Raw genomic sequence first — 10,557 nt, 5'->3', positions numbered from 1 at the left:
TGGTGTCTCATATACTTTTCAAAGCATTATCAAATGAAGAGTATGATAAAGCAAACAAATAGCATTAAATAAAAAAGTATTTATTTAACTTTACAGAAGATTATGGGGCTGGGGATATAGATTAGTGCTGGAATACTTCTCCATCAAGCAGAAGGCACTAGGTCCGATCCTAAGCACCATAAGACAAGCAAATAAATTGGTTATAGAGCAATTTCTATAAATTTAATGATTTTTTTTCTATACAAACCAGATTTTGTGGCACAGTAAGTGCTCTTTACCAAGCCTGGCAACCTGAGCTTAATCCCCAGGATTCACATAGTAAAAGGAGATAACATCAAAATTGTGCATAAACACAGGCACTCACATGCACGTTGGCACTCACAGACACACACACACACACACAAAATAAATAAATGAAACAAAATTTTAAAAAGGATTTGTAGTGACTATCAGCCAAAACTTTCATTTTACATTAAACTGTTAATGTAATTTTAGTTATTATGCACTTACATTTCACTAATCTGTAAGGGGGTCATTGAGCTAAGCCCTCAGCAATAATCTCATCTCTAATGAGATGTGATGTGTCTTTACTTCCTGGGTAAACAACAGCTATATAAGACTATGACTATGTATGTGCACTTCACTGCACACTTGCTGCTAGGTCTATAACAGTAAGAAATTGATATGGTCTCGCTGTTCCAATGAATCATTTATTGTAAAATGAGACAGTCCAGCTGAACATGGAAGTATAAGTATGGGCGAAGACCAACACATGTCATTGTGTGAGGAAAACAAAGGGACTCAGTGGCCTGGGAATCACTGCAAAGCATCATTAAGGACAAACCCCAAGTATAAAAGTTTCCAGAGTGCATTTTTGAAAGAGCCAACAATTAAGAGGAAGAACATTCTAAGAAGAAAGAATGAGTTGCAAAAAACCTTACATAAAACATTCCCAAGTTTTCATAGAAGATGAATGCAGACCAGAATGTTAGATTTTAGATAACCAGTATGCCTTGATTTCACTTATTCAAGATCCTTAAGACTCCATTCTCAGTGGAACAGACTACATGGATCAGTAAAGAACAAGAGAATGGAAATGTCACTTTCTTTCTTTGGATAACTTTGGAGCATTGCATGAAAAGTCCATTCTGAAGAAGCAGGCTTTTAGCAGGTACACCTTTCAGCAGGAACTTTACATACCAGAGATAAGAAATGGTGGAGATTAGGTTTGCATTAATAGTTATTCACAGAAAAAAACTGAAATTTTAACTTTTACAAAGGGAACTTTGTACTCAGGGGGACATCTCAAGTTATTTTAAAATAAAAATTACTCAACCAATATTTACCTAGGTAAGGATTCCTAGTTATAGAAATCATGTTGATTGACATGTTGGTGGATCGGGGTGTGGAAAACAGCAACAACTACCTAGAAGATTAAACTGCTGCTTGTTTTTAAGGATAGGAACCCATTTTCTCCCTATTTGGGGAAATGAAATGTTTTAGGAAAACCAACAAGCTGATTATTCTGTTTAAACAAAGTTTATCTTAAATCTGCAACTGATTAAAAACTGTAACATTAAATAATTTTACTATACTGACAGAAAATTGCAAGAGACATCAAATATATTTAACAGAATGTAAGTAAGCTCATTTGTCAAAAGTAAAGGGATAAGATTAATGACTACTTCCAAACACACTTCACCAGGACTCCTTGGGAAAAGAGAAATGATATGAATAAGTGATACAAACACAAATAAATGATATATGTGCAAAACAAAATAAAAATATAATAGCAAAAAAGTGAATAAAAAATAAAAATAATAAATGAGTAAAATGATGTACTGATAAGTTTGAATACATGGATGAAAATTTCAAAAACATGTATAAATTTTAAAAGAAATTAAATGTTCCTGACAGTAAAGCTTAGGGATAGAGCACTAGTGGGTACAAAGCCCTGGGTACTATGTCCAGGGCCAACACATAGCAAAAATAAAAATAAAAGAAGTTAAATAAATAAACTAAAGAACACTAAATAAATTACCATGATAATCATATTGTTTTTTTTCCTCTATAACCTTAGGCATTCAGTTATATGGAAGTGACTTTAAACTGACAAAAAAGCTAATATCCAAACTATATTTAGAACTCAAAAACTTAAACACAAACATACCAGATAATCCAATTAAAAATGGGGTACAGAACTAGACAGGAATTCTCAACAAAGGAATCTCAAATAGCCAAGAAGCACTTAAAGAAATGTTCAAGATCCTTAGTCATCAAAAAAAAAATGCAAATCACATGACTCTGAGATTCCATTTTATACTAAAATCAAAAACTCAAGTGATGGCACATGCTGGAAAGGATATGGAGCAAGGGGAACATTCCTCCATTCATTGTTAGTAGGAGTGCAAACTTGCACAACCACTCTAACCAAATTGGCACTTTCTCAAAAAAATTATAATATTTCTACCTCAAGAGCCCTGAACTTATATCCAAAGGATGCTCTACCATACCACAAAGTTGACACTTGCTCAACTGTACTTATAGCAGCTTTATTTGTAATAGCCAGAAAATGGAAACAACCCAGGTGTCCCTCAATTGAAGAATGGATAAAGAAACTATGGAACGTTTGCACAATGAGATACAACTTAGCTATTAAAAACAAGGAAATCATGAAATTGGCAGGTAAATTGATGGAACTAGAAAAGGTCATCCTGAACTAGGTAACCCAGACCCAAAAAAATACACATGATATGTAATCATTTATAATCTCATTTTTTCCATATAGTAGAGGATAACCATTCTATAATTCACAGAATGTAAGTAACAAGGAGGACCCAAGGCAGGATGATTAACTCTTACTCAGAAAGGGACATAAAGGAAGCACTTGAATATAGGGTATTGTTTTAAATTTTTTAAAAATGTTGGGCTATATTTTAATTATTATATTTACCATATAATTATAGTGGCAGTATTATTTAAACTACTATCACAAATAACAAGACACAAACATCTGTTAGATTTTACAATTGTCTTACTTACCTTGGGCTGGGCAGATATCTCTACCTACACTACCTCAATAACCTCATCATCAATCTCCCAGTCCCCATCCAATGCCATCCACCTTCATCGTCCTCATCTGATCTATCTTTCATTCATAATCCCAATATACTTGCTTATATTTTTCATCTTGATGTTTTTCTATCCACACCATCTTGGGAGTCCTTCTTCCCCACCCATGTGGTTTCGTCTCCATGCTATCTCATCATAGTGTCCTCCTGTCTCCTCTCTTCCTGTCCATCTGTCCCATCCATCTGTCTGTCTCCCATGATTCTCCTGTCCTCCAAAGCCTGGGAACCTGATCCCTGCCTATCTCATTCTGCTCTGTCCAGGTACAGGCCATTTAATCAATCAATCAATCAATCAATCAATCAATCAATCAATCAATCAGGTATGTCTTCGGCAGGTTTACACAAAGACAGGTACATCAGGTAATAACCACATCTTGAGGGTTATCACTAGAATGACCCAACAAGAGGGAACAGGGTAAGAGAGGAAAGAGAGTAGGAGAGGGAGCTCAGACCTGAAATGAGCAGGCTGGAGAGCAGACCTGGGATGAGCAGGCACTGGAGGACAGAGGCCAACCTCTAGCTAGACAGGACTTCTAGTAGAGGGAAGAGAATACCAATCCACCAACAAAGGCTTCTACCCAAAATTTTATCTTGCCTTCAAGATGCGCAGGGATAAAAATAGAGCAGAGAGTGAGGGAATGTTCAACCAATGCCTGGCCCAACCTGAGACCCACCCCATGGGAGAGAGTCAAACCCTGATACCACTAAAGATACACTGCTATGCTTACAGACAGGAACTTAGCATAGCTCTCTTTTGAGAGGCCTCACCAAGCAGAGGATCGAAACAGATGCTGAGACTCATAGCCAAACTTTGGGCAGAGTTCAGGAAGTCTTGTGGAAGAGTGAAGGGAAGGATAGAAGGTCCTACAGAGGACAGGAGCTTCACAAGAATACCAACTTACTAGGACCCAGAGGAGCTTGCAGAGACTGAAGCACTAACCAAGTACCATTCATGGACTAGACTAGGACCTCTACACAGATGTAGCAGATAGGCAGCTTAATGTGGGATACCTAGTAAGGGGAACAGGGGGATGTCTCTGACATCAACTCTCTTGCCTGCTTTTCAATTACTCCTGGCTGGCTAGGCTGCCTTGCCAGGCTTCAGAGGAAGAGAATTCATCAGTCCTAATGAGAACTGATGTGATGGGGTGGGTTGGTGGGGCTCCCATATTCTAAGAAGTAGGAAAGGGAGAATAGGGGGAAGAGAAAGGAAAGGTAGGACTGGGAGAAGAGAATGGAGGCTGCTATGATGTAAAGTGAATAAATAAATTAATTAAAAAGAAGAAACAAATCTGTTTTTTTATTTTTTAATGTAATTTTATCTTTTTAATTACACTTTATTCACTTTGTATACCCCCATAAGCCCCTTCCTCCTTCCCTCTCCATCCCACCCTCCTCTTTCCCTCCCCCTTTTTGTGCATGCCCCTCCCCAAGTCCACTGATAAGGGAGGTCCTCCTCTCCTTCCTTCTGATCTTAAGTCTATCAGATCACATCAGGAGTGGCTGTATTGTCATCTTCTATGGCCTGGTAAGGCTGTTCCCCCCTCAGGGGGAAGTGATCAAAGAGTAGGCCAATCAGATTATGTCAGAGGCAGTCCCTCTTCCAATTACTATGTAACCCACTTGGACACTAAACTGCCATGGGCTACATCTGTGCAGGAGTTCTAGGTTATTTCCATGCTTAGTACTTGGTTGGAGTATCAGTCTCTGGGAAGACCCCTTTGTTCAAATTTTCTGGTTCTGTTGCAACAGAGTAAAAATGAACTTAACAGTTTGAGGCTCTACCTGAAGTAGTTGTTTTAAAATGTTTTCTAGAAACAGTGGCATTCTCCTGAATAACTTCAACACAATCTTCAAAACTGAGTTCTTGGACACCACTTGACTATTGGACAGTTGGGTAACAGATTTCTGCCAGTTTGTTATATTACTGCAGACTCTGGGACATTGGCACTGACTTTCATTTTCCAAATTATCATCCCAAATTGGATTACACACAAACTACTTTGAAAGAATAGTCCTTCAGTCCAATGCAAAAGATAGACATGCTTAAATCATAATTGTACTTCCTGAGTACCAATAGTGAACATGTTGAGAATGGTCAGGAAAAATTTTCATTTACTATAGCCTTAAAAATACTTTAATAGCTGGTTTTGGTGGCTCACACCTATGAACCTAGCACTTGGGCTAGAGGCAGGCGGATCTCTGTGAGTTCAAGGCCAGCCTGGGCTACAAAGCGAGTCCAGGACAGCCAAGATTACACAGAAAAACCCCAAACAAGCAAGCAAGCAAGCAAGCAAGCAAACAAACAAAAAACTACTTTGGTATATATATAAACAGGAAGTGAAAGACGTCTACACTGATTATTTTAGAAAATATCAAAAAACAGTAATTAAAGGCACAAGAAAATATTTACTTCCCCATGCTGATGGATTCCAAGAATTAGTATTGAAAAGATGGCTATATTACTAAAAACTATCTATATATTCAATGCAATAGTTTTAAGTTACCAATGAAGGCTATACTTATTTGTGTGTATAAGGACAAGTACTTAGAATGTTAGTTGCTGATTACATTGGTTTAGTAAGGTAGCAGTTCTAGACTGTCCTCCAAGATCCATGACCTTCCTTGCTTGGGTACTTGGCTAGGCTTCCAGTAGCAGGCATGGTTTCCTTCTTGTTGAGTGGATCTTAAGTCAAATTAGAGAGCTGTTTGCTACCACCAAGGTATGCATGCAACTACTATACCCTTATTGTTACTATGTCATACTGCTTATTGTTGTGCTTCTTAGATATAATAGTTATGTAGGACTATTGGCTGTTTTCCTTACTTTGAGTCTAGCACAGCAGCTTATGATATCATGAAAGATATTTCTTGAAGAGGAAGCTTTCAAATCAGTTTCAGTGCAGGGTCCTCTGGGTCCTGTTTCAAGAGCATGACATCTTTGACAGCAGTATCCTATATGTATGAGTCCTTTAGGCAACCCTAACCAACACCTCAAAACAGGTATTCTCATATTCAGTTATTCAGTGTTGAGGATTTTGTTAGAGGGCCTCTGGCTCTTAAGGAGTACATTGTCAGTCCAGATACGAAAATTTCTGTTTAAACCATATATGTGCATATTTACACATATACATATGCATATACAACAATTAATTTAAAAAGCCATGATTTTTAAAAGAACAAGGAGGGGTATGTGGAAGGGTTTGGTGGGGAGAGGAAAGGGAAAAACATATTTTAATATCAAAACAATAAAATACATTGTATAAAAAGTCTATTTCCAAGAAAATTAAAAACACGACTGGGTGGGAGGGGTGGGGGGATAAAGATGACTAATGGAGACGTAAGAGAGGAGGTGTGTTTCACATGAGACTGAATCAAAATTTAGGGTATACTTGTATAAAAAATATCTTTTTAAAAGCTATCACTCTGTATATTCCAATATAAAAGCAACCAAATAAAAAGAAAATTTTACAAAAGATATATGTTGGTTCTCTATATTGTGTGTTTTTCTCTTATAAGACAAGCTATGGCTTGGTCCCTTTAGGCAACTCAAGGTAATTAAGCCTTATGTGGTCATTGACAGAACTATTCTTCTGGCTGCAACTATATTGTGAATAATAAACCCTCTGACTTATATCCTCATGTTTCCTTCCAGCACCCATCCCATCTTAGCTGTTGAGCAGCATGAAGTCTCAGAGCCCCACAACTCTTTAAAATCAAAGGTCAGTTATTTGAGATAACATACTGCAATTTGTTCTTGACACTCTTTCTTTATGGTCAGATCTAGAGCATCCCTTAATTTGGTTACATAGTATAAACATGGAATAAATAATGGATGCCTCCCAAACTTTCTCAAACACCTGCATTACGGTTGACAGCAAGTCACACTTGCTCATCATCATGTGGCTGATCAGAAAAGAAAGCAGCAGAATAGTAATTATTTGTAGAGTAGAGTATCCATGTTTACGTACACAAAATATAGTACGTAAAAGTGTATCAATGTTATCCTGCAGTCATAACCCTGTCTAGTCCCTGAAGTCTTATAGAAATCCCAGAGGGGTAATGCGCATGGACAGTTCTTTCTTTCTCTGTACTTCCCAGCTTTGCTTTAGAGACATAGTCTTAGCACAGAGCCCAGGCTTGCCGAAAATAAATTTAGAGTTTTAATATGAAGTTACCTCTTATATAGTAAAGTCATTATAGGATAGGAAGAGGAGCAAAAAGGGAAGTAAGTCTGATGGTGACATCGTAGTATGACATCAAACATCATTTAGCTTTTAACTGCCTCTTAATGACCACACCATTTCCCCTAACTGCTCCTCTGTGGATCTGAAGTGAAAAAAGGGTCAGATTGAGACAAGAATATTTTCACAGTTCAGAATTCTCTATTCATATCACATTCTTGATTTTGAGGGGAAGAGAACAAAATTAATATTCTAAGTATACTGAACCAATAGATAATTATATTTAATATAATTTCATATTAATTGTAGTGCATTAAGCAAACACATCTTTGGCCTCATTTATTCTAATTTAGAGAAGGAATAAGAGGAATAACTTAACTTTACACTGAACTACATTATTTAATGCAACAGACTGATTTCAAGTGATGCTCAGGAATTTTTTACTGTCCAAGAAAATGTTATTAAAAGAGCAAGGAAAGTTTTTATACTAAATAACAAGCTTTGGAGTAAAGAGAGTGCTTTGTACTTTTCAATTTGTCTGCCTGCCAAAACAGTGCTTTCAGACCAGACATTCAAAAAAGCATTCTATTTATCTCTGTTTACTCATTCTTGAACCTAGCAGGTATTCAATAAGGATGTATTCAAACAAAATGGTATCATGCCACTGGGCACTGTCTCAGCCATTGCCAGACACTTACCTAGGAAAATGTATAGCAGTTAATTTGAATCAAGATGTTCTGAGGCCTTGGGAACAGATCCCTTTCTGCCCTGTCACAGTCACTTTTTCTGTGGACCTGAAATCACTTGTGTACCTACAATGGAGTAAGCAGCCTGAGAATGACAAACCTATGAATAATTTTAAACAAAATAGACTTAGCTGATAGAAAAGAGCATGTGTTCTATTCCTTTCTAGCAAACGCTCAGTTCTAAAGTTGAAAAACAGAATTCTTCATCATAGCTTTCTTCCTAATAGGGACTTTGTCAGATGTATTAGTCAAACTTGGATTCCCTCCAGCACTAAAGCTTGCAAGCTTGCATCTAAATTTAAAACTAATGAGTTCTGTGCATACCAAACTGGAAAACACACAATCTCTGTTATCACGGTTGGGTACTCAACAGAACTCCATAGCCAATGAGTCAATACATATTTCTTATTTACTGAGCCCAGCTCAAAAACTTTCTCTTCTTAAAGTGCCTGGAAGAGAGAAGCATAAACATATTCGTTAGGAAATCATAGCAACTTTCTAAAGAAAATTGATTTTTGCGACTCATAGGACTCCCCATTTCATGGGCTTTTAAAGATCTTCCAGCGTAGGACTCCTTCACTGTAGAATTCCTTTCAAAATACCTTGCCTGGATGAACACCCATCCCCTAAATACCTGCAGTGTCACAGCACTCTGCTCTACATTTGAGAAGCTGTAATTGACTGCATGCTTGGCACAAGACCGAAATCCTTGTGCTGTCACCTTTGCAGTTATTTCTATGTTTGCTCCCTGGGGAAACATAGATTACTATCACTTCCGTATGACTATTTCTGATGCCTACTGAAAAGTACCATATTGTATTCTTTTAGGTTCCTATTCACCTACCTCTCTGTTTTCTCTCCTTAACCTTTCACATACATCTGAGTTTCAAATTGCTTTGTCATCTGGGTAACACTATTTTTCTAAGCATATAAAATTTATCATAAAAACAACCCTTGCAAAAAAAAAATAAAAATGCCACATGACCAAGTTAGCCAGATCTGAAATTTGTAAACCTTAATGATATATACAGTTTGAAATTGTTAAAGAAAATTTTTATTCTTTAATTATATGCATGAGTTTGTGTATATGTGAGCAGGTATGCATACCTGTAGAGGTATTATCAGAAGCCATGGGCATCAAATTACTCTGGAGCAACAGTTTCTGGTGATTTTTGAGCCACCCTATGTGAGTACTAGGAACCAAACCCAAGTTTTCTGCATAAACCGTTTAGACTCTTTACCAGTGGGCAATCCTCCCTGGCCCCTTTTGATGCTATTATGATACGAACAACACAACTTTTCTAATGATCAAACCATGACTTTTAAAATGTGCTAATCGTGTCTGAAAAAAATGAGATTTTGAGGAAGGAGTGCATGGTTCATCTTTGATTATGACACAAATGAGTGTTAATCAAAATTGCAGAGTTGAGATTGATTCATGACACTCTTTTTTAGGTAATCAAAGTAGGTAAAACTTTTTGAGATCAGAAGAATGGAAGACTAGAGAATACCTCAAGACCTACTTTGGAAGGTGAGTATATACAACATTATTAATTTAAAGACAGAATAGGCAGAGTCTGGTGAATGTACCTGAAAAAGGGAGAAATTACTAGAGTGAGTATATTTTGTTAGAGCTACTTAGAATTAAGTCTCAGATCAATAAATCCATTGTATAAATGAAATACCTATGTGATACTTACATATTAAAATCATATTGTATCTCTTCTAAACCTTACCCAACATACTTTTGCTTTATGAGTGTACAATGTTAAAATGTAACATGGTTCTTTCCTATCTAATCTTCTGACATTTTCCTCTTAACGAAAATACCAGCATAGATCATTCAGCCCACTGTGGTATTGTCCTGTCAGTTCATTGTCTGTTTAATATTTGGTTGTTTTGTACATTTTAAAATATTTATGAAATCTGTGTGTTTTCCTCATTCTACTGTGACTGCACAGGGTCTGTCTCCTGTAAACAGTCTATATCTTTTCTTACTTCATATTTCCTTACCTGCCATCTGATTATGTGTTGTTGTTCAATAGAAGTGTGGAAGCAGCTGACAAAGTGGTGCTGGAGTGCAGCACAGAATAAATAAGATTATATTTCTGAGCCAGCACAATGGCTATGCTAAAACTGATCACAGCCCAACTCGTTCACACAATGGACATTAAGAAGCCTGGACAGGAGTGGTTCATTTCCCTTCTTGTTTCAATTTATCATCCATTACTGAGTCTGTCTATCCCAATCAGCTACTCTAACAATAACCCTAATTGTTATCTTCCTGACAATACCATGGATGTTAATGTCAGTAGATACTAGCAAATGCAACAGTAATGAATTTCATAAATGAAAGTTGTGACTGAAATACCAATAAAGACAAAAGCTAGCATAGTACATGAATACCCAGAGACAAACCCTTGCACACAAAGTCCTTTGCAAATGCTGTTAATGCTTAGCCACTATAGGCTTTGTTAGAAAAAAAAGAAAGAAAGA

Source organism: Psammomys obesus, unplaced genomic scaffold, assembly GCF_907164565.1.
Source record: "Psammomys obesus unplaced genomic scaffold, mPsaObe1.curated_primary_1811, whole genome shotgun sequence".
Taxonomy (NCBI): Eukaryota; Metazoa; Chordata; class Mammalia; order Rodentia; family Muridae; genus Psammomys; species Psammomys obesus.
Note: the sequence above shows the minus strand (reverse complement) of the source record.